At 41.6% G+C, this 27,122-nt stretch overlaps 1 protein-coding gene across 14 annotated transcripts in view; it reads right to left on the bottom strand.

The window, feature by feature from the left end:
- rbfox3a (RNA binding fox-1 homolog 3a) overlaps positions 1-27,122 on the bottom strand; it is a 317,090-nt gene that overhangs the window by 279,087 nt on the left and 10,881 nt on the right. For 10 of the 14 annotated variants that reach the window (XM_058062410.1, XM_058062406.1, XM_058062412.1 and 7 more), the window contains exons 2-3: positions 20,023-20,117; positions 19,526-19,614 (exon numbers count right to left, since the gene is read on the bottom strand). The exons of 1 other annotated variant lie outside the window; for it this stretch is intronic. The gene's annotated coding sequence lies outside the window, so the exon portion shown is untranslated. The remainder of the gene's footprint in view (positions 1-19,525; positions 19,615-20,022; positions 20,118-27,122) is intronic. 3 more of the 14 variants (XM_058062402.1, XM_058062404.1, XM_058062403.1) reach the window with 3 other exon arrangements.

Here is a 27,122-nt window from a genome sequence, read left to right as displayed (position 1 = left end):
TAGTCGTGTTTTGTCATGTCTACAGGGCTCTAATAATGCTTTGTTCATTTTAATCTGAAAAAAATAATTTGTCTACCCACCAACTATATGTGGTTTCTTAAGTTTTTATTATTTGCCGTTTTATTATTATTATTATATTTATTTATTACTGATTGATTGATTTTCTTTATTCTTGATTTGTTTATTTATTTTTCATCTTATTTTGTGTAGAAAAATAAAAAGTAAGATATTTGAGAACAATGGAATGTTTTATCAGAGCTTTTATTGTAGAAAAGTGGAACCAAAGCGAAGTTTTTAGATTTTTTTTGTTTTTAATAAATGCGTTTTTTTGTTTTTTTTTTTGGAAAACCTGATGCGGCCCAGTCTCACTCAGACCCGACCTCCAGTGGCCCCCAAGTAAATTGAGTTTGATACCCCTGCTTTAGACAGACGGACGTATGCAAAGGGTGCATGCTAGCAGCTCCAGGAAGACAAGGCTATGATCCAAAGTAGAGTGGGTACGGGTCCGATGACTGCGGTGTGAGCTAACCTGTCTTATGTTGACTAATCCATCACTTTTGGTGGCTCCCCCTGTCTGTAGTCATTACTTTTAAACTGTACTTCTGACAACTACTGCATAGTTAGCGTTCATGTATTACCACCATTAAGTCCGTTGAACTGAGTTGTAGGATTGAGTTAGCTTTGCTTCTTCCTACTCCTTTTTGGAAATGTGGAATTGTGAATTTTATGTGCATGTTCAAGATGAATTAAACCATTACCAGAACTTGGCAATCGGGGGCTCTGGGGAGCAAATTTGGGGTGTTTTGACGATGACAGTGATAACAACATCGGATGCTAAATCATGTCCAACCTTCAAGACCGTGCAGCTCATCGGCACGCAAACATGGGCAATGTTCCTTAGGGGGGGGAGAAGCCCGTTCCCAGCCAATCCCATTCTGTCAATAGCATGATTTATTGAATGTATTACTCCAAGCAAATCTACAAATGAACCTGGTCCCATTCCCAGCCCCGGCCTGCCTGTGACTAACACACGGGGGGGAATTCATGCACACCATGACATAACTCTTATGGATATTAATATTTTTCACCTAACACTGTTATTTACAACAAAGTCGATCGGCTTTTCCCTGTGGTATCCCTGAGAAAATCCATGCTGTTAGATTTATGTGGTTAACCAAGATAGCGGCCACCGGAGTTTGACGATGTGTATGTCAGCTACTTGCGACTTTATTTTGTTAGGAATTTCCTGTTGTTCCTGTTTTCTCCGTGCTTCAGGCATCTCACCGACCTTGGGAGTGAGGATGTAATTTGCCAAGTCAAATGTGCGATGCTGTCGTGTTTGCGTTACAGCTGGTTTGTCACCGTGACTATGGTTATGGATATGTTTTTATGTCAAATCTTCCATGTGGAACAAAGGGAACGCAATCGGATAGTGAAACAAAAGGTGCACAGAACAAGACTTTTAATAGGGTCCTTCAAGTTGAAACAAAATGTGCCCGTGGATGTGGGAATCCAATTTTCTCCAATCTAATGGGATTGGCACTGAGCGGAGTAAATAAGAATGGATTGTTTGTCTGTTAGCCTACTGTGGTGTGAGCCCGACACTCTAATGTAAAGTGGCAGATGCCTCCTTCAGACCCTCCTCTTTTAAGTCAGCTTTTCTCCTTAATCTCCCCCTAGTTGCAGTTTTTTGTCGCTATTGTATAAAAAAAAAACCGTGGCGTGCGCACCTAATAAAGACGTGAAAGTCACTTACACAAACGATTCGCAATTCCCTACCCGAGCTCCACCGAGTGACACAAAGCCCATCTTATTTATCCGTGGAAGTCGGGTGGGAGAGAAACTAACTTGGCTCCCATGATGCAAGTAAGTGTAACCTCCAGGAGTGCCGGGATTGTAAATGGCTGCTCACGCTGTAGGACGGCAAGGAGGAAAAGATCACAAGATGGCCAGGAGGACAGGAAAGGTTACGGAACAGCAAAACCGTCAAAATAAATGGAAGTGAATTAAAAGGGTTCACACCATCAGATAGACCAGCAGATTCAATGATTTGCAACTGGTTGGAATGAAGGACAAAAAGAGTATTTTCAAATGTTTTAATTTACTATATACGCATGTATATACGTACAGTAAACCTCAGATATATCGGACTCTGATATATCAGAAATTCGCTCACAACGGACAGATAAAAAAAGAACCGATTTTTCTGTAATGCATTTCCAATAAAAATTCATTGCATATATTGGATTTTTTATAACGGATTTCGCCTATTTCGGACAAAATCTCCAGTCCCGTTCCAATGCATTTCCATTAAATTTCCCTCGCATATTTCAGATGGCCGCATCGTGGCGCTCCGATTCGCCGAATCGTGACAGGCCGCTATACGACGTCATTTGCAGCGTTTGCAGTGTTGCCTGCGCGTCCAGGTACATTGGAAACATAGTCAAGGAAGTGCCTTTTTATAACGGATAAAATCCGATTTACGCATATACCGGATATAAATCCGATATATGCGTAAAACTGACATTTTCCGGTATACGCATATAACGGATTTCGCTTATATCCGAGGTTTACTGTATATTTACTTCAATTATCAATTCATTTACTTAAAATATCAATTAGCAGGGATGAGCCGGATACTCTTCTATAACAAATAGAACACATTTTTGCCGAATATGAGCATGGAATGAGTACAGCTCATCATTATCCTTAAGCTTCCTTAGCATTCTTAGGCTTTTGGGCAAAAATTCCCAGAATTCTAAGGGGTTTAACACACGGTTGCTTGCACACACTCATTTATACCCGTCTATGTGCTGCTTCCATTTTCTTGGCCAGTCACCCAATCACTTTATTTTGCAGCAGGTAATGGCAGAATTATGGGTGTGGCCTGATCTGATTGACTGCGCCACCGAGCCTGGAAGTTTAAAAATGGAAAAGTGATAAACAAGAAAAAGGGCACACATCCCGAGTCCCAATAAACGGAGGAGAGTGGAGATATCTCGGTACCAGATTGTACAGACGAGCGGTCCAAAAAAACGTTTGTCAGAAATATTAAAAGAGCAAATTCTTGGGATTTTTTGGGGGGTTGTAAAGTGTGACTTTAAAGAAAAGTCTCACTTCCTGTGAAAGGGAATGGATGTCTACGACCGGATCTCTTTTCTTGACGACACATCTCGACCATAACTCTTGGCTTGAATACGTTGACATGGCACGGTTGCCAGTAATTGCTAGCAAGACAAAGATTTGCTATAAAAGCATTCATTCATTCATTTTCTAACGCTTTTTCCTCACGAGGGTCGCGGGGGGTGCTGGAGCCTATCCCAGCTGTCTTCGGGCAAGAGGCGGGGTACACCCTGAACTGGTCGCCAGCCAATCACAGGGCACATATAGACAAACAACCATTCACACTCACATTCATACCTACGTATGGACAATTTGGAGTCGCTAATTAACCTAGCATGTTTTTGGAATGTGGGAGGAAACCGGAGTACCCGGAGAAAACCCACGCAAACTCCACACAGAGATGGCAGAGGGTGGAATTGAACCCTGGTCTCCTAGCTGTGCTAACCACTCGACCACCGTGCCGTCCGCTATAAAAGCATTGTCCATCAAATACATCTGAATAGAAAATGATCTGAAGGTATCCTCGTGTGACCCGCTTGTTTCAACACAGGATCTTTGGAATTGGATCTGCTGGGCCAAAATCCCGGACGGTCAACCCAGCGCTCAGCATGGCTCTTATAGCCGAGGGAGAACGTTTAAGAACGTAAACTTGCACAGCCACACTTGCTGGCATCTGTCACTCACTAGAATTAGTTATTCTTCAACTACAGGTTTCTATTCAGGTGTGAGTAGGACTCAATTGTGGTCTGGTCTACCAAATGGGGACGAGCACTAAAATCACCAATGATCAAGATGGAAGCTCAAGGTTTTTTTTTTTGCGAGGAGCTCTTCATCATCAGCAGCGTCAGCTTTCCAGGAGAACGAATGTAAACAGAGATAGCCGTGACATTTGTAAATTCCCTTGGAAGGCAGCACAGGCGCATTACGACTTCTATATCACGGGTGCACTCCTGCCTGTTGACAGGAATAGGCCCCGGAGTGAACCATCGGGAATTTATGAACACAATCTGTCCGGCTTCTTTTGCCCTCGCTGGTTGCTACGATGTCTCTGGTCGCCCTGATAGCGAGGAAGAGTCCGATGAGCTCATGACGCCATGTTTCATGGAAACAAACAAACAATCTCTTCGTATTTCCGTAACTCATCTATTTTGTTTGTCATCGCATGGCACATTTCCAGTCATGACGACAAGAAGGTAGGGTGTTTCAAACCCCGTTTGATACCTGCCCAGCAACCCTCCGTCAAGATGTTGTACTGGAATTCGCTTGAACAATTGAACACACCACAAAGAGTGGAGTACGTTTGCAGGGCTCGACAATAACGATGTACCGATGGCCCGACATGACAATTTGTATGTACAGTAAACCTCGGATATATCGGATTCAATTGTTCCCACTGGTTTTGTCCGATATAAGCGAAATCCGTTATATGCGTATACCGGAAAATGTCAGTTTCACGCATATATTGGATTTATATCCGGTATATGCGTAAATCGGATTTTATCCGTTATAAAGAGGCACTTCCTTGACTATGTTTCCAATGTACCTGGACGCGCAGGCAACGCTGCAAACGCTGCAAATGACGTTGTATAGCGGCCTGTCATGATTCGGCGAATCGGAGCGCCACGATGCGGCCATCTGAAATATGCGAGGGAAATTTAATGGAAATGCATTGGAACGGGACTGCAGATTTTGTCCGAAATAGGCGAAATCTGTTATAAAAAATCCGATATATGCAATGAATTTTTATTAGAAATGCATTACAGAAAAATCGGTTCTTTTTTATCTGTCCGTTGTGAGCGAATTTCCGATATATCCGAGTCCGATATACCCGAGGTTTACTGTATGATATCATTATGGCGGTCTTTTCATTTTACATGGGGCAAGTAGTTCTCACCTTAAGGATTCCCCATTTTTGTTTTTAATGTAGAGCCCTGGTTTGTTTATATTTGTAAACAGGTGACGCACATGTGCATGAGAATGGGAACTAGCGGATGGGGTCAACCGGATGTTGGAAGTTTAGGCTTGGGCCGATTACTGAAGTAGCTCCGGTATGCTCGCTGTTTTTAGAAGAACAGCCATCCAGCTTCCCCTATTGGAGTGTCACAGTGATTGATTTGCTGCGAGAGCGAGCCTTAATGGCTTCATCAGCCCCCCCGGCCACACAACCATATGAAAACATCACAACCTGTGCACACACACTCGGATGACCGGCACACTTCAATGTCATTCTGGCTGAGTAAAGTTCACTTCTGGTCCCACATCCAATGCCCCTAATCACTCCTCCTGGAGAGAGATGGAGTTCTTTCAACGTAATTTGATTGCTGCTTCCCGTTTAACTGACTTTTCTGGCTACTGGCTTCCCATTAGCGCTGCTTTTTTCCCATCATTCTGTTTCCTTGTAAACTCCAGACCAGACTTCTCAGCATTCCAAGTCCTAATAAGTCAGTTCAGAACCTTAATTGTTATACAGGGTGGCCATAGAGTAAATGCCACACATTTATGACCAGTTGACTAGACTCATCTGTGGAAGTTATTGCAAAATGAGAAGTGGATATTGAAGTTGTTTTGCCTCATTTAATACCAGGGTGACAACGTGACAAGATTTGGAGAAAAGCTGCATGGTGAGAACAGGGTTGCCAGAAACCAAGACTGAAATACAGCATAGTTCAGTAATACACAGCAGAAGCGGAAAGAAGCGAGGCATTAATGGTCAAACCTTGCAATACACGCTACCTCGGTGGTCCCACCGTCAGCACCAACCAGTGACGTGTTTTGTTTTGTTTTTCATTGGAGTTGAACAGCTGCTTGGTACTTGTTGATGGCCAATCAGAAGCTGTAGGGATTCTACTTTGGATCATTTTACACCCTTAATCAGAGCGCTTCTACTAATGTTCTCTGCATTTAGAGTCAGCTTTCCGTTCCATAACACCCCTATATTCACGACACAGCCCAATCAGACATTTATTAGCTTTTAAACCAGGGGTCTCAAACTCAATTTACTTGGGGGCCACTGGAGCTCGGGTCTGGGTGAGACTGGGCCGCATCAGGTTTTCCAAAAAAAAAAAAAAAAAAATTATTAAAAAAATTTTTTTAAAAACTTCGCCTTGGTTCCGAATTTTCTACAAGAAAAGCTCTGATAAAATATCCCACTGTTCTCAAATATCTTAATTTTTATTTTTCTGCACAAAATAAGATGAAAAATAAATAAACAAATCAAGAATAAAGAAAATCAATCAATCAGTAATAAATAAACAAATATAATAATAATAATAAAACAGCAAATAATAAAAACTTAAGAAACCACATATAGTTGGTGGGTAGACAAATAATTTTTTTCAGATTAAAATGAACAAAGCATTATTAGAGCCCTGTAGACATGACAAAACATTTCTACTTTTTTTATTTACAACATATTGCGCAACTGCAGGGTCTTGAGACACATGCTAACTCGCAAACTAGAGAGCTAGCGACCTAAACGGTAGCCTTCAAGTTATTTCCTTTTAACTTAAATAGCCAAAAACTTACCACTTCCACACGGATAGGGAGGATAATTATTAACAGTTATTTAACCTTTAACATGAACATTAATCAAACGTAATCATTTTTTCTGGGTACATGATACCATACAGCATCCATATCAAACTTGTGCAGGCCGCACTAACATTAAACTTTCATATCAGGCGGGGGCCTCAAACTAGTGTCCTGCGGGCCACATTTGTCTTCAAACGTCTTCATGATGATATCAATTATTTTGGTGTCTTTGTACTGGGAAAAGGTTTGGACATGTAACCATGGAGGAGCGATTGCAATACAATCGGCTCATCTGCAAGTATGTAGGCGTGTCCAAGTGGATCATCAACCCATGTGTTCATCTGCCACCCCAAAAACCCAAACACGCCCAGCGAAGCGTTGTAAAAAAACACGAAATGCTCAGCGAAATGGGCTCACAAGATAATTGGCTCAACTCTAAGCTCGTTATCTAGAAGCAGACAATTAGGGAAATTAGGCCGTTCATTAATGAATCTGTTTTAAAGCGCCTGGTGCCTGTACGCTCCCTCTGTGACAGATTGCTATTCAATTATGTGTCATTACTGGAACACCAGGAAGAATTCACTCGCTCCGATTGCGGATAAAATGGGATTCCTTGTTGCCCAACAGGTGAGACAGAAGGCTTAAATAACAAGTCAGAAACTACTAGGAATTAGAAATTAGAAATTAGAAATTAGAAATTAAAAATTAAAAATTAAAAATTAAAAATTAAAAATTAAAAATTAAAAATTAAAAATTAAAAATTAAAAATTAAAAATTAAAAATTAAAAATTAAAAATTAAAAATTAAAAATTAAAAATTAAAAATTAAAAATTAAAAATTAAAAATTAAAAATTACCCGGTTTTCTCCGGGTACTCCGGTTTCCTCCCACATTCCAAAAAAACATGCTAGGTTAATTGGTGACTCCAAATTGTCCATAGGTATGAATGTGAGTGTGAATGGTTGTTTGTCTATATCTGCCCTGTGATTGGCTGGCGACCAGTCCAGGGTGTACCCCGCCTCTCGCACGAAGACAGCTGGGATAGGCTGCAGCAACCCCTGCGACCCTTGTGAGGAAAAAGCGGTAGAAAATGAATGAATAACTTTACTGAAATAATTTCTATACCATTTTTACATTTTTTGAAATGGGTTCTTGCCATAGTCCTCATCACGTTGTAAAGGCTGGCGTGTGCAGGAGACGGAAAAACCAAAATCGCCCCGTAGCGATCATCCCAACTGGTCATAAATCAGACCTCTGGGCCCCCTTTCCAGCTAATTAGAGCCCGATTATCTTATATCACAAAGCATAAATACACCATTAATTAACCCATGCTGGGGCCACGTGTATATGTGTGTATGAACGAGTGTGTGTCGTGACGATTGGGAGCGACATAGAAAACGATGATGATGATGATGATGAACAAGATGATGCCACACAAGCCTTGTTATCTCTGTTCCCAGTAGCTATGTTGTTGCTCAAGGGAGTAAAAGACGATACGGGCTGTGAGCACGGGAGGGTGGCTCGGGGGTTGTGGGTGGATTTAGGAGGCGGTAATGCCCCAGAGACCAGGGTTAAGAGCTTTAACCTGCCTGACACACCTCACACCTGAGGCATATTTCCTCTTACCGCCGAATCCTGTCTGTCAGATTGAAATCTGCCAGTCTGATGTAAGACCAGCACATTCACTGTAGGAGCTTTGCAACTGGTAACAATTGGACTTAATCTAGGATACTTTCCCTTTCCGACATAATATTCCTTAGACGTTTACCCGATTTTACCGACTATAAGTCACAGCAGACAAAAATGCACAATGAAGAAAGTCGCACTGGGCTATAACCTGAGTGGTTAGCGCGCAGACCTCACAGCTAGGAGACCCGAGTTCAATCCCAACCTCGGCCATCTCTGTGTGGAGTTTGCATGTTCTCCCCGTGCATGCGTGGGTTTTCTCCGGGTACTCCGGTTTCCTCCCACATTCCAAAAACATGCTAGGTTAATTGGCGACTCCAAATTGTCCATAGGTATGAATGTGAGTGTGAATGGTTGTTTTTCTATATGTGCCCTGTGATTGGCTGGCCACCAGTCCAGGGTGTACCCCGCCTCTCGCCCGAAGACAGCTGGGATAGGCTCCAGCACCCGTGGGATGCTAAGGTAACATGAACAGTTATTTGGATAACTAAACAACATAACATAATTATTTGACTTGCAGTTTGTTTAAATTATGATTAAATGTGCATTTTTTCATTCATTCATATATTTCTGGAAAGCCATGATAGTTTACAGCGTATTGATAAAGCGTAATAAAACCAAGAGGTGCAGGGTTAATCCAACAGTGTCGCCATGAGCCACTTGATGTCTCCTAATGAGCATTTAAAACTCTGAGCTGCTTTTCCTTTTCCTTGCTTTGCTTCTTCACTAACAAGATGATCAAAATAAACATCGCCTGCGGATGCAAACCCTGCTAAGCATCCCTTCATTGTTGCTTTTAAGTAAGCGGCTGGACTGACATGATTAATGAGATTACTTTTCAGAAGAATATCCTCTTCACCACATCCAGAAAGTTAATAGATCTTCAGAAGAGGCAGAGATGGCCAATTGGGTCTATATCCGTGTCCCAGCAGATGTCGCCCCTGCTAGCGTCTCCTCTCTGGGACACAAACACACACACACACACACAAACCGACTACTTCAATCCCAGGCCTTTTCCAAATGGTGTCCCTCTCCGTACCATTGTTCATGACTTGAAATGGGAGGAAAATTGGGCAAAAATAAATAAACAAATCAAGAATAAAGAAAATCAATCAATCAGTAATAAACAAATATAATAATAATAATAAAACGGCAAATAATAAAAACTTTAGAAACCACATATAGTTGGTGGGTAGACAAATTATTTTTTTCAGATTAAAATGAACAAAGCATTATTAGAGCCATGTAGACATGACAAAACACGACTATAGTCACATTTATACTCTTTTTATTTACAACATATTGCGCAACTGCAGGGTCTTGAGACACATGCTAACTCGCAAACTAGAGAGCTAGCGACCTAAACGGTAGCCTTCAAGTTATTTCCTTTAAACTTAAATAGCCAAAAACTTACCACTTCCACACGGATAGGGAGGATAACTATTAACAGTTATTTAACCTTTAACATGAACATTAATCAAACGTAATCATTTTTTCTGGGTACATGATACCATACAGCATCCATATCAAACTTGCGCGGGCCGCACTAACATTAAACTAGTGGCCTGCGGGCCACGTGTTTGGGACCCCTGTGCTACAGAGATGAAAGTCTCACAGCTGACATGGAATGCCTGGAAAAGGTGACTGGAGACTGGGAAGTCTGGGCTTCCCCTGCAGCGTGGACCCGGATAATAGTTGGATGGACAGACAAACTTGAAATTATAATCATATTTTTTCATTGTACTATTCATAAGATTTATGTTTAAAGTCTCGTCTGGTTCTCGGGGAGCCAATCTTGTGCATCAGATCATCCGGTGCCAACTATTCAACATGTACTTCAAACAGACTTTTTGCCGCTTACAAAGAGATGACATTTACCTTTCAGGTTTTATGCTCAGCACCTCCATTTTTCCAACAGTGAAAGTCATCATTCAATCCCAAAAAGGAATGTTAATACATCATTGTTTTAACCGACACTTTTTTTTCACTCATTTTTCTTCTAAGTACAACGTTTTCCTCATAAGACAAAAAAAAGACACCACATGCTCTTTTCTACATTTATATAACGCAATTGAAATTATTCAAATATTTGTTCCGGAGCCATTTTTAGATGGTGTTTGAGAGCAGCTAGAATTAAAATGCACATGTGGCTTCAAAGCCTGTAGGTACAATTTAATTTTTAATGTGTTTACAAGTTGTTGCGGAGGCAGCAAATGTTGCAGATGCAGCTTCCATTAATGAGGTTTGGGGTGGGGTTGCTTGGAGCCCTACAAGACCTCAGATACAATAACTTGCCACTATGTATGGGGAGTGTGTGTGTGTGTGTGTGTGTGTGTGTGTGTGTGTGTGTGTGTGTGTGTGTGTGTGTGTGTGTGTGTGTGTGTGTGTGTGTGTGTGTGTGTGTGCGGTGGCTGCCCTGGACAGCCTTGACATGAATAGGCAAAGACAAGTAGATCAGACAAAAGCGTTGTTGAAGTACGAGCTGGAACCATTAATGCCGCATTAAGAATAGGGAACTTACATATACTGCCAGGCACTTAGGTACAATGTAAGACTACCACTTTTTCCTCACAAGGGTCGCGGGGGTGCTGGAGCCTATCCCAGGCGGGGTACACCCTGGACTGGTGGCCAGCCAATCACAGGACACATATAGACAAACAACCATTCACACTCACATTCATACCTATGGACAATTTGGAGTCGCCAATTAACCTAGCATGTTTTTGGAATGTGGGAGGAAACCGGAGTACCCGGAGAAAACCCACACATACATCTGGGATAGGCTCCAGCACCCCCGCGACCCTCGTGAGGATAAGCGGTAGAAAATTAATGAATGAATGAAAATAACAAACCCATTAAAACGGAGATGAATTGAGATCTATCAAAAGGTTATAAAGTCATTTCTAAAGCTTTGGGACTCCAGCAAACCACAGCGAGAGCCAATATCTGCGGGGAAAACATGCAAACTCCACACAGAGATGACGGAAGACGGAATTGAACCCTGGCCTCCTAGCTGTGAGGTCTGCGCGCTAACCACTCGACCCACTGTGCCGCCCGGGAATTAGACATGTTTTAAAATAATCTATTTACATTTAGTGTCGGGAACTTTATCAAAATATTGTCTGAAATAATAACGGTAAAAGTCATATTATTGTCATATTGTCGGAATAAACTTATCCTGCTGAGCTGTCCGTGGTGCTGACGGCGTGTCACAGTTGGTGGCTGCGGGAACTCTGCGGGGGTCTCATATGTCAACTTATGTAGGTATGGTAGGTGAACACACACACGGAGAACGGGGGGCAGGGGGTGTTGGCATCGTTCCTGTATGTTAGTGCATAGACAGTTTGAGAAAAGTTGGAACACCCGAGTAGTGTGTGTGTGTGTGGAAAAGGAAGACTGCTGTCATAGCATTGTCACATTCTTCCACCTTACTAATGCAGAGCTGTCATCTTCATCTCGATTCAAATACCAAGCCTCGTCATTAAAAATCCTACCATACAGTGAAAATAAGCACGGATGGATGACTAAAGTATACTAAGTCACATCTGAAGCTTGTTTGTACACATTCCCCATCCGTGCCTTTTGTAGAATATATCTTCTTGTCTTCTCCCTTTTCTGTTCATTCTAATTCATTATTCTTCCGTGCCTTTCAACTAGTTTGCATTACTGCTTTGCATCCACAACCCCTGCCTGCCTCCTCTGCCTTTCATCAGTACCCTGTCAGGTGAACTTCTGAGGCATGCATGGCAAAGAGAGACACCATCATTAAGAATGGGGTAATGCCACTTTTGCAGCTTTTATCAACGCTTGTGTGTATTGTCAGACTACATACTAAGTGCACATTCAGTGGTGTGGAAAAAGTCAGTCATGACTTTTTTTTGGCATGTTTTCACGTTTCAGATCTTTAAAATAATTTAATATTAGTCAATGACAGTACAAGTGAAAATAAGAGTTTTTTTTTTTAATGAAACCTTTTATTATTTAAAAAAAAAACGCTTCTCATCCGAAGACAGCTGGGATAGGCTCCAGCACCCCCGTGACCCTTGTGAGGATAAGCGGTAGAAAATGAATGAATGAATGAAAATAACAAACCCATTAAAAAGGAAATGAATTGAGATCTATCAAAAGGTTATAAAGGCATTTCTAAAGCTTTGGGACTCCAGCAAACCACAGTGAGAGCCAATATCTACAAAAGGCGAAAACATGGACCAGTGGTGAACCTTCCCAGGAGTAGCCAGCCAACCAAAAATACCCCAAGAGTACAGCGACAAATCATCCAAGAGGTCACAAAAGACCCCACAACAACATCCAAAAAACTGCAGGCCTTAAGGTCAGTGTTCATGAGTACACTGGGCAAAAACAGCCTGCATGGTCGAGTTCCAAGACCAAAACCACTGCTGAACAAAAAGTCCACCTCTGAGTGGCTGAAGAAAAAGCAAATGAAGACTTGAGTGACCTGGTCCAAGTCCTGACTACACTCTAAAAAGTATCTGTTGACACCACTTGATTTAATACATAAATGCAAAGTAAAAAATGTAATTAATTGATTTAGATAAACTTTCTAAGTTGCTAACTTTATTTTTTAAGTTATGTTCAAATAATAGTGTTGGCTATTACATGAACCTAATTTACCATGTCATATACACTCAAATTTTATTGTTGGTAAACTTAAAACAAAATTCAAGGTGCCCTGACTTAATAAAATTAGCTCGGCAACAAAATTTCTCTCAACATTTTCTCTTAATTGTTATTATAATTAAGTAGACAACAAATTAAACTACTTTGAATAAAATGATTAAGTCAGTTCACTTAACATATTTTTTTGAGTTACAAACTTAAAAACTTGTCCCTATGATAACAATTATTCAGTTACTTCAAGCATTACTTAAAATAAGCTTTGAGTGAAAAGGGAAAAGCTAATTCATGCAATGCAATATTGTTTGTTGGTTCAAAGCAATTTCAAATTAAGTTGTCATAACTAAGAAAGACGAATGGAAACTGTTGCATTGATTTTTTTTTGGTAAGGCTAAACATTTATTTTTTGAGTGTAGGGATCGACCGATACCGATACTTGTGGCAGATACTTGGCTTTTGCTGCCTCAATTTACATGAAAAAATGACAATGATAACAAATATTACAGGTATCAAGTTTAAACAAATATTTATTTAAATGTAAACACTGAACACAGACGGATTCAGCTTTCTTAAACACACATTTAAACGGCATTAAACGGAGACCCCCCTCCCACCCCCACCCACACATAAACAAATACATCACACAATACAGACACAATTTAGTACAATATATAAAACATTTCTCTCATCATTAAAGTTGGTGTTGTGCACGATAAAGACCTCTTGTAAGCGCCTATGCGTGTGTGCGCATGCTCGGAGAGAGCACACACACACACACACACATATATATATATATATATATATAACACGACACGCATTGAACCTCAGCCCAGCGTTTGCTGAATGAAAGTCCTCCAAACAATAGAGACTGAATTGCCAACGCTGCCATTAAAGCGGTGTTGGTAACACCTGTACATATTAGCATATTAGCCATCAACAGCTCCCTAATTCCAACGGTAGGCACTTTTAAAGATGACGCATTCAGCAGCGTTCCTGGTTTTCACACCCACAAACTATTATTTCAAGCACTTATATTGCATGAACTTGGCGTTCATGTTTCCTATATCAAAGTAGGTAACAATATTTCAACTAAGTTTAACTGTTCGAGGCTAATTCAAAGTTGAACACGTACCCTTGTTGTGGTGTGGGAGGGGTACCGCGACTGAGTGTGTTGCAGGGTCCTCCGGTAACACAAAGCTGCCCGGCGGATGCCTGTCTGTAAATCATGAGGCGGGGAAAAATACACGCGCGTATCAGCCGATACCGATTCAAGTAATGAACGCAAATATCGGCCCGATGTATAAGTCGATCCTTAGTCCTGACTGAATCCTATTGAGATGCTGGAAAAGCCTCCAATATGGCCGAATGACAACAATTCCTCCACAGCTGGAAGAGAGTCATTGAAGTTATCACCAAGGCTTAATTGCACTTGTTGCTGACAAGGGGGGGTGGTGGGGGGCATCACTTTTTTTTTTCGGTAGGACAGGGGTTCAAAGATTAATTTTAGTTTTACATGGCCCCAACAATACTCAATTTCGTTATTATTATTGTTATCATAAAGTTATTATTATTATGCCTGGTGTAAGATAATTAAAATATAATATACATAAAAGCAGGTTTATAAATGTCCAAAATAAATGTAACCGCGACCATGAACTAGAAGTCCTCTGCATTAATGCGTTCCAATTTGCCATTTAATGTAGGTGACCAAATATCCTGTTTGCCCATGTCCTGCTTTATTTTCATTCATTCATTCATTTTCTACCGCTTTTTCCTCACGACGGTTGCGGTTCTGCTTTATTTTATTTTATTTTATTTTATTTTATTTTATTTTATTTTATTTTATTTTATTTTATTTTATTTTATTTTATTTTATTTTATTTTATTTTATTTTATTTTATTTTATTTTATTTTTATTTTTTATTATTATTTTTGTGATGAAAACGTCCTGGCCTCATCATTTTCAATGGACCACTCATCTACACACCCTACATGAAGTTTTCCGAACCACAGCATTCTGAGCTAAATTGAAGTGTCCCGCCCGGTGAAAACAGCTTTTGGCATCCTAGGTTATGTTAGAACGCTGGAACAGATGTTAAGTTCAAGACTCTCTGTAAAAGTAATAACTTTGATGGAGTATGTGCTTGGCTTTCAGGTCAGGGGAAACAAGGATTTATTCCTGCCATCAACCCTTTGCAGAAATAAATATGATAAAGACATTAGGAGGAAGGCAGGCCAATACAACAAAGGAAAAAAACAAAAACAAAAAGAGTGGTCCTGTCCTTTAAAAAAAATGAGCATCTCCTAATAAATCTGCCTGAGACTAATAAAGCTGTCACTTTCCTGAGGAAGGAGGAAGCCAAGGAACTGGGGAAACTAAACATGACTTCATCAACAGAGTCTCTCGTTTGCTGCTTGCTAAGGTCAAAGTGAAGCAGACCCATTACCTCATACGGAGGTATGCTGGAGCCTATCCCAGCTGTCTTGGGGGGTGAGAGACAATCCTGGGTTCCATCCATCCATCTTCTATGCCGCTTATCCTCACTAAGGTGGGGGAGGTATGGTGGAGCCTATCCCAGCTATCTTAGAGGGTGAGAGACAATCCTGGTTCCATCCATCTTCTATGCCGCTTATCCTGACTAAGGTGGCGGATGTATGCTGGAGCCTATCCCAGCTGTCTTTGTGTGAGAGACAATCCTGGGTTCCAGCTATCCATCTTCTATGCCACTTATCCTGACTAAGGTGGCGGATGTATGCTGGATCCTATCCCAGCTGTTTTGAGGTAAGAGACAATCCTGGGTACCATCCATTCATCCATCCATCTTCTATGCCGCTTATCCTCACTAAGGTGGCAGAGGTGTGCTGGAGCCTATCCCAGTTGTCTTTGGCTCAGAAACAATCCTGGGTTCCATCCATCCATCCATTCATCCATCTTCTATGCTGCTTATCCTCACTAAGATGGGGGAGGTGTGCTGGAGCCTATCCCAGCTGTCTTTGAGTGAGAGACAATCCTGGTTTCCATTCATCCATCCATCCATTCATTCATCCATCTTCTATGCCGCTTATCCTCACTAAGATGGGGGAGGTATGCTGGAGGCTATCCCAGCTGTCTTGGGACAATCCTGGGTTACAATATTTCATCCATCTTCGATTCCGCTTATCCTCACTAAGGTGGTGGAGGCATGCTGGAGCCTATCCCAGCTGTCTTGGGGTGAGAGACAATCCTGAGTTCCATCCATCCATCCATCCATCCATCTTCGATGCCGCTTATCCTCACAAAGGCGGGGGATGCATGCTGGAGCCTATCCCAGCTGTTCCGGACCACAAATGTTTTTATACATCACACTTACTGTGATGTTGAGGGATTTCTGTGTGAAATGATAAGATAGGTGATAGTTTGGCAGAAAGGAAAAGATAAGAGTAGCATTCTCAAACAACATCTATCTCTCATCCACTCGTATTTTCATGTTTTTCTGTACTTCCATCCAATCTCCACTACTACAATACGCCCCCTTTTATCACACAAATGATGTACCCCAAGGCTTCTTTGGCTTGCCTATAATAATGTATTTCTCATGCCAGTAATTGGTAATTTAATAAGCTGGTATATTAGATCATATTTCATGTTAATCATGTTAATCCACTTTAGGATGGTGCAAAACTGTTGTTCTATAATACGTGCACTATAATCCATCAAAAGTTTAAGATGGCTTGAAAGATGTGCTGGACCCCGTCCAGATGAATGGATGGATGGATGGGCTATGTGGGGGCGTCGGTATCCGAGTTAATAAGGACTTGGGCTTTGGGGACCAGAGGGTCGAATCCTGCTGCCAACATAAATAAATTGCAGTATTGAGTGTTAGTGCCCTAGAGCAAGGCGCTAATCAGACTCAACTTGGGGGCAACACTGGCCTGGTTATGTGGAATAATGCATGCAACCACAGTAGAGTAGACATCTCTTATGTCTCAACCAACACCGGATCCGCCTCCTTTTCCCTGACTCATCCAATCAACAGCCAGGATGTATTCAAGGCCATACGGATAATTGGATATATTAACTCTTTTAAAAATGGGCATTTTCAAGTGTTTAAATATTGAAGCTCTGTAAAGGGGGCCGTAACAAGGAGCCGCAGGTTGCAGACCCCCGTGCTAGATGATTGAAACGTTAACACAAGCAAGTGCAGGAACTCGATAATGGAACAGATCTGCATGAAGGTCTTTGTTTCCAAAGCGGTAGCGGCGGCCGAGTGGTTAGCGTGCAGACCTCACAGCTAGGAGAGTAGCATAGCAGAGTCATAGCATGAACCACTTCCACACACAATGGGAGGATAACCTTTTTTCCACTTGATCTCAGTCATGGCGTATCGGTCTCCATGCAGTGTGAGAATACTGTGCAGAATACTGTGCAGAATACTACATGTACTGTAACTTGTCCATCAATATTCTTTGAAATATGTATTTTTGTATAAAATACGGTGGCACGGTGGTCTAGTGGTTAGCATGCAGACCTCACAGCTAGGAGACCAGGGTTCAATTCCACCCTCGGCCATCTCTGTGTGGAGTTTACATGTTCTCCCCGTGCATGCGTGGGTTTTCTCCAGGTACTCCGGTTTTCCTCCCACATTCCAAAAACATGCTAGGTTAATTAGCGACTCCAAATTGTCCATAGGTATGAATGTGAGTGTGAATGGTTGTTTGTCTATATGTGCCCTGTGATTGGCTTGCCACCAGTCCAGGGTGTACCCCGCCTCTCCAGGCTACAAAAACATTTCAAGGTCTTAAATTGCTCCCCAATAGAAGACATCAGTAACAAATTGGGGTCAAAAGGAGTTAAAGCTTGTAGGAAATTCTCTGTTGCCGGACTACGCCACACACACACACACACACACACACCGCCGTAACAATATTTGGCTATTTTGGTTGACTGCCTCTGATGTGATCTCCCAGTCCCTGCATGGCGCCTCATCTGCCCGCAGCTCGCCAGCTTCAAAAGCTGACCTCATTTCACCATCCTCCTGCTGAGTCTTGATAGTACAGATGGTCCGACACAGGAAGGTGATGGTAACGTTTGCAACAACACATCTTTGTCCCAGTGGCCTTTAGTCTCTGGGGGCCAGTTAGGCAGACGGTGTTTAGCAAGGACCGGGAGTGATGTCTGCAACATGGAAGTATTTTTTTGGTTCCAAAATAGACGATGCAGCTAAGTGCACAACTTGTCATGCACGGGTTTCCAGTGGTGGCACTAAAGTTCAATGCGACAAACCTTATCGCACATTTGAAGGAGGACTTTGGCTACACTACAGCTTTGTAAAGCGTGACAAAGTCCCATGAGACAGCAAAAAGTCAATGACTATAAGAGATACAAGTCGGCACTCTTATGTCATCACATGTTTGATGACGCATCGCCAAGTAAAGGGGCCTAAAAGCTACAGACCACTCAGCATGTCCACTTACCCAGTAGCATAGATAACCAAATATTCACACCTACAACAACTAAAGTCACCTGCTAACTTTGATACCAAGATCATCCATGTAGACCAAGGGTGGGCAAACTACGGCCCGAGGGCCACATCCGGCTCGCCAAGTGTTTGAATACGGCCCGCCCGTTCTTTCCAAAGTATTTAATTAAACTTAACATCCAACCTGGCATCACGGCTTGAGTCAACGTTTTGATGGTTTAAGTAATGTTTTATCAATTTTGTGATTTGATGGGTCTCAAACATGCCAAATGTGGCCCACAGGACACTAGTTTGAGGCCCCCGTCTTGATATGAAAATTTAATGTTAGTGCGGCTCGTGCAAGTTTGATATGGATGCTGTATGGTATCATGTACCCAGAAAAAATTATTACGTTTGATTAATGTTCATGTTAAAGGTTAAATAACTGTTAATAGTTATCCTCCCTATCCGTGTGGAAGTGGTAAGTTTTTGCCTATTTAAGTTTAAAGGAAATAACTTGAAGGCTACCGTTTAGGTCGCAAGCTCTCTAGTTTGCGAGTTAGCATGTGTCTCAAGACCCTGCAGTTGCGCAATATGTTGTAAATAAAAAGAGTATAAATGTGACTATAGTCGTGTTTTGTCATGTCTACAGGGCTCTAATAATGCTTTGTTCATTTTAATCTGAAAAAAATAATTTGTCTACCCACCAACTATATGTGGTTTCTTAAGTTTTTATTATTTGCTGTTTTATTATTATTATTATATTTATTTATTACTGATTGATTGATTTTCTTTATTCTTGATTTGTTTATTTATTTTTCATCTTATTTTGTGCAGAAAAATAAAAATAAAGATATTTGAAAACAGTGGAATGTTTTATCAGAGCTTTTCTTGTAGAAAATCGGAACCAAAGCACTGAGAAAGTTTCTATATTTTTCTGTTTTTAATAAATGCGTTTTGTTTTTTTTGGAAAACCTGATGCGGCCCAGCCTTGCCCAGACCCTAGCTCCAGTGGCCCCCAGGTAAATTGAGTTTGAGACCCCTGATCTATACAGTATGTACAAATATACAATGAAAACAAATACAGTATGCATCTTCTCAGTGTGAATGCACCTTGCTCAGAGTACCTGGTCTCTCCTCCCTCCAAGGATGTCTGCTGTCTCTTTTCCCCTTGTTCTCTGTCTTCCGACTCTTTGTATCACCTTCGACAGAGAGAATTGTTCGATTAATTACCATCTGTTGGATGTTGTCACCGACAACAGCAGAGTCCTGGAACCTCGGGAGAGAAGGCAGCTGCTCCCGTCACAATTACAATGCTCTACAGCCCAAACCCCCCAACCCCCCCGCCCCCTTCGAGCTACCCTCTCATTATCACAAAAGCCCATCTTCCCTTTGAAGAAGACCTGTTGATAAAGGCAGATCCTGATGCAACTCCTGCCTCTACCTGCCAGTCCGACTCTGACACAGCCTGATTCCCAATCAGCGTGTGGATGCCGAGGCCTTTTATAAGCAAGTGGGCAGCCACTTCAAAGGCCCCTTCGCTCCCTTCTCGGAATGAAGCTATGGAAGTGTTAAAAGTGAGGCAAATGTGACTGCTGGGAGTCAATTACCTGCAGGAGGGCGGTAATGGAGATGATGGTGGAAATGTGAGCAGGTTGAGTCGCCCGGTGGGTAACTGCTTTGTCCTTGTCTGTTCAGACTGGGCCTAAATAGCAGAAGCACAGAAGATTGAACACTAATGTTGTCAGAGTACCGGGAAAAGCGGAGCCTTTCCAAAATGTCTTTTCCCCAAACTAGCAATTGAAAACCAGTTTACTTGAACTCATCCAGGATATTATTTTGTGATTTGGCTAAACCAGGGGTCTCAAACATGCGGCCCGCGGGCCAAATGTGGCTCGCAGGACACTAGTTTGAGGCCCCCGCCTTGATATGAAAGTTTAATGTTAGTGCGGCCCGTGCAAGTTTGATATGGATGCTGTATGGTATCATGTACCCAGAAAAAATTATTACGTTTGATTAATGTTCATGTTAAGGGTTAAATAACTGTTAATAGTTATCCTCCCTATCTGTGTGGAAGTGGTAAGTTTTTGGCTATTTAAGTTTAAAGGAAATAACTTGAAGGCTACCGTTTAGGTCGCTAGCTCTCTAGTTTGTGAGTTAGCATGTGTCTCAACACCCAACTTGCAGTTGCGCAATATGTTGTAAATAAAAAGAGTATAAATGTGACTATAGTCGTGTTTTGTCATGTCTACAGGGCTCTAATAATGCTTTGTTCATTTTAATCTGAAAAAAATAATTTGTCTACCCACCAACTATATGTGGTTTCTTAAGTTTTTATTATTTGCCGTTTTATTATTATTATTATATTTATTTATTACTGATTGATTTTCTTTATTCTTGATTTGTTTATTTATTCTACCGCTTTTTACTCACAAGGGTCGCAGGGGTGCTGGAGCCTATCCCAGCTGTCTTCGGGCGTGAGGCGGGGTACACCCTGGACTGGTGGCCAGCCAATCACAGGGCACATATAGACAAACAACCATTCACACTCACATTCATACCTATGGACAATTTGGAGTCACCAATTAACCTAGCATGTTTTTGGAATGTGGGAGGAAACCGGAGTACCCGGAGAAAACCCACGCATGCACGGGGAGAACATGCAAACTCCACACAGAGATGGCCGAGGGTGGAATTGAACCCTGTGAGGTCTGCACGCTAACCACTAGACCACCATGACACCCCAAAGACATAATTCCAAGAAGATAAAGCAGTGTAGTGGAATTACTCACCCTTTCCCTGGCAGCCACGGACCATCTCTCATCCTAAGCAAGAAATAAATGACCTCAGCCCTCCTGCCTGCCGACCACTACTACAACTGACAAACTGGCAAAGGGACAAACTGTATTTTAACCATGGTATTAACGAGGTTCATTACCAAAGGTCCCTTGTTGAGAAAGATTTTCATGAGGATAAATAAATCTTTCCACGGAGAAGGGCAGGGATTTCCTTGAAATGCCATTTACGCTGCAGGAATAATTTAGTTTCTAACAAAGACAGTATGTACCTTACACAGGTAATGACTCCACAAAAGCTGTGAAGAAGTCCAGATGCTTTCTGATAATGGTCTGGAGGCTACATTGGAATTCCAATGGGAAATCATGAGAACATGGTCTTTCTACTGCAGATAAATGAATGATGACTAATTCATAGCTGATGATGGCTCATTATTAGTCCAAAGTACGGAAATACTAGTCCAGGGGTCTTAAACTCAATTTACTTGGGGGCCACTGGAGCTCGGGTCTGGGTGAGACTGGGCCGCATTAGGTTTTAAAAAAAAAAAACGGATTTATTAAAAACAAGAAAAATTAAAAAAACTTCACTTTGGTTCCAATTTTCTACAAGAAAAGCTCTGATAAAACATTCCACTGCTCTCAAATATCTTACTTTTTATTTTTCTACATAAAATAAGATGAAAAATAATTATTTATTTTAATAAATTAATATAATAATAATAATAAATAATCATATTTTTTCAGATTAAAATGAACAAAGCATTATTAGAGCCCTGTAGACATGACAAAACATGACTATAGTCACATTTATACTCTTTTTATTTACAACATATTGCGCAACTGCGGGGTCTTGAGACACATGCTAATTCGCAAACTAGAGAGCTAGCGACCTAAACGGTAGCCTTCAAGTTATTTCCTTTAAACTTAAATAGCCAAAAACTTACCACTTCCACACGGATAGGGAGGATAACTATTAACAGTTATTGAACCTTTAACATGAACATTAATCAAACGTAATAATTTTTTCTGGGTACATGATACCATACAGCATCCATATCAAACTAACGTTGAACTTTCATATCAAGGCGGGGGCCTCAAACTAGTGTCCTGCGGGCCACATTTGGCCCGCGGGCCGCATGTTTGAGACCACTGTACTAGTCCTACGTACTTTTCTCCCACTGACACAAAACATTGATGAGACATAACATTACATTACAATGCATGGAGTCGGCCATGGCATGTTCGACATGAGTGGAAAATAGTTTTCCTCCCATTCTGTGTGGAAGTGGTAAGTTTTTGGCTTATTTCTTTGCCCTTCTTCCCCATTCTGTTTCCTTTTCTTAAGTTTAGTTTAATACATAGTTTACTACATATTTGTGTATATTTAATGTATTAAAATGTAATCCTGCTTTGTGGAAATGTACTTAGCGTGGGTCGGTTCTGGAAGCAAACAACCACAAGTACAGAAGTGAACAAATTGAGAAACCTAGTTTTTTTTTTACCATTTCAGGTAATTTTTACATCAGATTACCATCATATCTGGTTCCCACGTGTACCCACTAGATTATTCCCATATATTCCATCCTTTAAAGGCATTATTTATAGCGGCTTTGAGCTCACTTTTTTTCCGATTGAGTTTTGAGGCTGAGATAAACTTCTTGAAAGGGGAGGTTTAATAGGAATACAGTCACTCTGTAGGTGATTAGCTGGGGAATAAAGAGAAATTTTGCCGACTTGAATCTGGCTTCCATTTGAACCGTTGTTGTGTGTAGCTAGCGAGGACTGTGTTGAAAGTGAGAGTTTTCTCGCCAGCCTGAAAAGAGACAAGCCATTGAAAGCTTCCCCCCCCCCCATAGCCCCCAAAAATCCTCAAATAGCTCCCTCTCCGTGCTCCCTTTTTTGTGGTTCCATAAAAATCAGGGCTATTCCCAAATTGTTCGCTATTATTATCTTCAGTTGGTGCTTGACACAGAGTGCTATTTTTGAGTCCTGATGAGGACAAAATATATTCATAGCAATACAAGAAGAGAGCTAGTTATGACATTAAAACGGACAAGGGACAAATTATATTGTCTTTAAAAGAGATACATATTAATTCCTGAGAAGCAGAAGGACTATTAATTCAACAGGAACAGAAAATACTAGTAAAATAAATTTTATACTCTCATGGTCACTGCTATGAAACGTCCAAAACAGACGACCGTTCAAACTGCAAGCACACATATGGAAACAGTCCAAAATCAGCCTTCAGGACGTCACAAATCAATTTCATTTTCAACACTCATGCAACAAACATAACAAAAAAATTAACACTTTGCCTTCAACGTTACAAGCGTAACTCCTAGTTGGGACTTCTTGACGTGAACTTGTATGACATGACCAGCGACGTCCATCAACAGTGACTACCCGGTGAAAACCCACGCATGCACGGGGAGAACATGCAAACTCCACACAGAGATGGCTGAGGGTGGAATTGAACCCTGGTCTCCTAGCTGTGAGGTCCGCACGCTAACCACTTGTCCGCCGTGCCGCCCACAACAAAACATTCATTCATTTTCTACCAATTTTCCTCACGAGGGTCACAGGGGGCGCTGGAGCCTATCCCAGCTGTCTTCTGGTGAGAGGCGGGTTACACCCTGGACTGGTGGCCAGCCAATCACAGGGCACATATAGACAAACAACCATTCACACTCACATTCATACCTATGGACAATTTGGAGTGGCCAATTAACCTAGCATGTTTTTGGAATGTGGGAGGAAACCGGAGTACCCGGAGAGGGTGGAATTGAACCCCGGTGTCCTAGCTGTGAGGTCTGTGCGCTAACCACCCCACCACCGTGCAGCCCACAACAAAACATGATTTCCGTAATTTCCAACAACATGAATGAGCCATGGTAAAAGAAATAACTTCCACGTGTTGATGTTGTAACAATGACGTGAGCATAGACCAGCCCTATATGGAATTTATGTATTTCTGTTGGTAATGTGTTCCATAGGTGACAGGCCAACAACAATATAAATATAACAACAACAATATAAGCAACTTGAAAAACACAAACCCAAAGATGTTCAAACAAACTCAAACTCATGAAACTCTTCATGGAATCAGCTTACTTTGGGCACTGACTATATAAGATGAGAGTGAAAGTGAAAGGGAATGGGGGGTGACCAAGACATTGCAGGGTACATAAGAGGCACACAAAGGGAGTTGGGGTGGACTGAGGAAGCGGGTGATAAAGGAATCCCTGCCGGGTGTCATCTCTCCATTTACTTGAAGGAGTAATGGAGAAAGGACACATGGAGAGATTGATGACCTGAAGGTCACAGCACATCTCGACTCATTTTCTTGACCCAGTGTGAGAGGTGTCCCACAGGGAATTGCCCAATTATTCTACTTGTAGGAGCAAACGCACGAGTGGACACTCAAAGATGGGCTGGAATTACGTTTTTTGGATCACTGGACTAATGGATTTTACTTTGCTGTGGCCACTTCCATTTTTTTTCTTGCCAGCAGAATTTTAAGAAGGATAGAAAGGTTTATGAATTATATATGGCAAATGTAGAATTATCAGAATTGATAGCTAGACCACAGTAACCACAGTAGCCGAGTGATCTGGGGCCACCATGCCAGCGAACATTAGAATGTTAGTTTTGTCCCACCATAGCATGCCTTTTTCGATCAATCATACTATGAAATATGAAAATATGAAATTGAAATTATGAAAAAAAATATGAAATTACATGCGTATTCTCGGGCTCAAAGTTTTTTTTTAATTGAAACTTGTATTGGTACATGTTGGTCTATGTTGTTGGGTATACCATTTGCTTGTTAAGTGGCTGCGTGATGAGTTTAGTGTTAATTGGAAGACAACACCATGAGTCATATATATATATATATATATATATATATATATATATATATATACATATATATACGTATATACACACACATATAAATATATATATGCACACACATACATACATATATATACATTCATTTTCTACCGCTCACAGGGGGGTGCTGGAGCCTATCCCAGCTGTCTTCGGGCGAGAGGCGGGGTAAACCCTGGACTGGTGGCCAGCCAATCACAGGGCACATATAGTCAAACAACCATTCACACTCACATTCATACCTATGGACAATTTGGAGTCACCAATTAACCTAGCATGTTTTTGGAATGTGGGAGGAAACCGGAGTACCCAGAGAAAACCCACACATGCACGGGGAGAACATGCAAACTCCCCACAGAGATGCCCGAGGGTGGAATTGAACCCTGGTCAACCTAGCTGTGAGGTATGTGCGCTAACCACTCGACCACCGTGTCGCTCTACATATATATACATATATACATATATACACATAATTAGTAGTAGTTCTGAATTAAAGGAGGTTAAATCAGGAGATGAATTAGCCTCACTGCTATGTAAGACGCAGGGTTCAAAGTATTTATGGTAAATGTTTTCTGCTTGTCCAAATTTAGAGTGTTAGTCCGTGGTGGACGTCTCGTGCACTTGACAGTTGTCCTTGTGTAATACTTTTTAGCATACTGTGTAGGTCAGCATATTGATGCCCATCATTAAGTCTTCTGTGACCTGACCAGGTAGGTCTCTGCCCCTAGAGTCGTGTTTGAACCCAAAGCCAAGCTGGTGTTTCACTTCCATGAGCTCAGCAGACAAAGCGGCGCCACTAACAATTAGGCCGACACTTCCTGGATGCTCCTGTCTATCACAGCAGCTTTGGTTTAGTAAGACTGCTAAATCAGAAGCTTGATTTTTATTATAAGACTAGACACCATTAAAACATTAAACACAACTTGGCTCTAATTTGAGGGGGATGAAATCAAAGACAAAAAAACACAGCAAATTAATCCCAAAAAAAGCAAACACAAACACAAACCCGTTTTAAATGAAACAATAACTACCCAATTAGACCAGTCAAAGTGCATAGGTGCGGTGGAGAACTGCTGTTGGTCCTCCACTAAAGTGCACACACTTCTAAAAGTCACTAAGCCATAATGAGACTGGGTCCAAATCCAGAGCGGCATCAAATGCCCCCAACGCACCCAATGAATCTCACCCAAAAACTAGCAGTGCGCATCGACCGCATGGCCGCCTCTTCGCTGCAGGTGACACACCAGGCCGATGCAGGAAGCAACCCTAGCCCTAGACACCAGGCTAATTAGTGCTGCTAATGGTGCATTTATGGGACTGCCGACCGTAGGACCTTTGCCCTTTAAAGTGTCGGTGAAAACAGGAAACCAAAGCCACCCCATGACACATGAATGGCTTGATTGCGGTCATTGTGTCACCTTCCGCTATTAATTGGTGCAGCATTGCATCATGGGAAGACATGGTAGCTGGTGTAATAAATTCCCGAAAACTGCCCGTCATGGAATGCACCCTTTTGTCCGTTTCCGATTATTTCAGTGATTCTTCAATGGCTGAGCGTACCCGCCACCCGACCACGTGTCACCATGAGTCCTGAGATAACTGAAGTTATTGGCTCCTCCTTCTTTACTGCCACTGGCTGGAGGTGGGGCTTAGTCAGGTTTAACCTTGCTGCAATTGGACAACACAAGAGCACAACTGGGGCTTAACTGAAATACACTAACAACAGCGCCATCTATAGTTGAGTCAAAGTCAAATGCAACAAAGATATTGACATTCTTTACCGAAAGAATGAGTTAATTTGAATGAGTTAATTTAAAAAAACAAAAAAAACAAGTGAGCTTTCAAATAGGTGATTGGCGTTTCCATCAAACTAACCTGGAGAAGGATTGGGGGGGGGGGGGGGGGGGCATGCGCCTCATACACAAATAAGAGGCTAGAGCCCAAAGAAAGACATGACAAAACTAAGACATGGGACTACGTATTTGAAAACAAAAAGTGGATTTCTCTCTTTTTTCTTTTGTCTT

This window comes from Doryrhamphus excisus, chromosome 22 (assembly GCF_030265055.1).
Source record: "Doryrhamphus excisus isolate RoL2022-K1 chromosome 22, RoL_Dexc_1.0, whole genome shotgun sequence".
Lineage (NCBI taxonomy): Eukaryota > Metazoa > Chordata > Actinopteri > Syngnathiformes > Syngnathidae > Doryrhamphus > Doryrhamphus excisus.
The sequence above is the reverse complement of the archived record's forward strand: the minus strand, read 5'-3'. Positions and strand labels throughout refer to the sequence as shown.